The sequence below is a fragment of the Octopus sinensis genome, unplaced genomic scaffold, assembly GCF_006345805.1.
Source record: "Octopus sinensis unplaced genomic scaffold, ASM634580v1 Contig04602, whole genome shotgun sequence".
Classification (NCBI taxonomy): Eukaryota; Metazoa; Mollusca; class Cephalopoda; order Octopoda; family Octopodidae; genus Octopus; species Octopus sinensis.
This window is the reverse complement of record NW_021827600.1, coordinates 7,501-10,233: the sequence shown is the minus strand read 5'-3', so window position 1 is coordinate 10,233 and position 2,733 is coordinate 7,501. Positions and strand designations below refer to the sequence as shown.

The window sequence follows — 2,733 nt, the reverse complement described above, 5'->3', positions numbered from 1 at the left end:
AACCACTATGTGGACACCCTTATGGTAGAAATAGATCCGCTATGTCTTACCACTAAGAAATATTCTCAAGAAAAAGTTTGCAAAAGACCATAGCGGATCTATTTCTAGCATAAGGATGTCCACATAGAGGTTTCACTCTAATATGTATATAATACAATTTTACTGAACCTTCAGTTTTTATTATATGCTAGACCACTGGTGTGAAATTGATGTCAATTAAATTAATATCTAATTGTTCACCCTCACTTTAAATTTATATATATATATATATGAATATATGTATATATATGTTTGTATATTTGTATATATGGATATAATGATACATCTATATGAGGAACAGGCTTTTCTCATAAATACGTATATTAAAAACCCGACTGTTTTCTAGTGGTTTTTCTTCTGCAGTTTTTGTCATATTCTTATGTGCATTCCTTGCAGTTTGTTCGGAACTGTAAGTTTCTGAACTCCATCATCGAAATTTTTAAATCTTCGTAGTCTCAGCTTCAAGATGGTGGTAAGTTGGTGCCCGTTGTTTCTTGTTTACCATTGGCATAGCCAATGTGATTGGTTAGACACAACCGGTCTGTTTGCATTATCGACCACTTGAGTTATATACTATCAGTTAAGTGTGTATTTACACTTGCATCTAGTATATATTGTTCAAGTCTTTATTTCAGCGTTAGTGGATTAGACATCTACAGAAATACATAGACTGTCTACTATCAAGGAACAGCAATATATTAATAATATACCTTTATCCTGAACATGTGGCTGAGATGGTCTAGAAATGAGCTGCATGGTGGCTTTTGAAATTTATATATATGTATGTATGTATGTATGTATGTATGTATGTATGTATGTATGTATGTATATACATACATACATACATATATATGTATGTATGTATGTATATATGTATGTATGTATGTATATATATATATATATATATATATATATCCATGTATATATATATACGTATATGCATATACATATATATATGTATATATATATATATGTATGTATGTGTGTGTGTGTATGTGTTTGTCCCCCCAACATCGCTTGACAACCGATACTGGTGTGTTTACGTCCTCGTACCTTAGCGGTTCGGCAAAACAGACCGATAGAGTAAGTACTAGGCTTACAAAGAATAAGTCCTGGGGCTCGATTTGCTCGACTAAAAGGCGGTGCTCCAGCATGGCCACAGTCAAATGACTGAAACAAGTAAAAGATATATATACAAATACATGAGTATATAGATATAGATATAGACAGATAGATAGATAGATAGATAGATAGATAGATAGATAGATAGATAGATAGATAGATAGATAGATAGATAGATAGATAGATAGGTAGATAGATAGATAGATAGATAGATAGATAGATAGATAGATAGATAGATAGATAGATAGATAGATAAATAGATATGTTTCTTTATTAGCCACACAGGGCTGCACACAGACGGGACAGATTACAAAGTAGAGCTTTTCTTTTTGGGAGAAAAGAAGAAAAGAAAAAAAAGAAAAAGGAAAGAACAGAAAAAAACGATCAATAGGGATCGTGTATCACAGAAATGTCATGATGTAAAGTGTAAAGGGGGAAGCAGATAGGGTGTATCCGTGGAAAGTAAAGCCTACGGAAAAGACCACGGTAACCTCGGTCAATAATGTCACCTGTTAAAACATTTGTTTGCAAGTAGGTAACCCTCTGTTTTAAATTTTTCCGGGTTCATAGGATTATGTTCAAGGTGGCGTCGTCATTCATAAGTGCCATCCTTGCTATAGATAGACAGACATTGACTGGCGAATGAGATGGCAATAGCCTCTGGATTATTTTTCATAAAATACATTATTGCTCTTCCCACTTCTCTTCCGCAATGACGCTTGAATAGATTTATCATCCTCTTCCTCTTCATCTTCATAGCTACCACAGTTTACCAAACACAAATGCCATATTTCTGCCACAAAAGATTTCCAATATTACAAATTGACTGTCACCAGAGAAACCATCACATCACACCATGACTGTTACAAGCATTCAAGGAACTTGGGGCGTTAAGAGCTCTAACCGAAAGGGAGAGAACTCAATGTGTCGTGATAATTTACAGAAACTGTAGCTAAACGATCCTCACATCACAGCCTAACGCCTTAAAACAACGAAGAGAAATACAGAACGACCGATGAAGCCCCAGATATACTAAACCAGAATAATAAACGGAATGGTCATGTCTGAAACGTCGTTTTCATAAGTAAGTTCAAACAGGGGGAAAATCTGCTGCTGAACAGCAACGAAATATAATAATAATAATAATAATAATAATAATAATAATAATAATAATTTTTTTTATTCATTTATTAGACATTCACTAGTACAACACCAAAAAAAAAAAACTAATATATGGCACACTAGGCATAACAACAATGTGAACTTCCAACCTGTTGTCTCTTAAGTTCTCTGGGTGAGACTTGGAGCCAACTTGTACAAACATAAAGCAAAAGTCAAACATATAATAATAATAACAATAATAATAATAATAATAATAATAATAATAATAATAAAATAATAATAATAATAATAATAATATAATGATAATAATGGTAATAATATGATGGCATGCGCTGCTCTCTCACTCAATAATTGTTTTGGGTTTACCCACAAGACGAGCAATATTGAGTGGAAGAAATTAGTCGATGCTATTGATCCCAGTTATATAACTGGTACTTTAATGTATCGACT

At 32.9% G+C, this 2,733-nt stretch overlaps 1 long non-coding RNA gene across 1 annotated transcript; it reads left to right on the top strand.

Moving 5' to 3' along the window:
- The first annotated feature begins 1,293 nt into the window (after positions 1–1,293).
- Positions 1,294–2,025, top strand: LOC118761015. Its single transcript, XR_004997099.1, has 2 exons — positions 1,294–1,349; positions 1,782–2,025. It is a non-coding gene; the product is annotated as an uncharacterized LOC118761015 (long non-coding RNA).
- Positions 2,026–2,733: the final 708 nt, after the last annotated feature.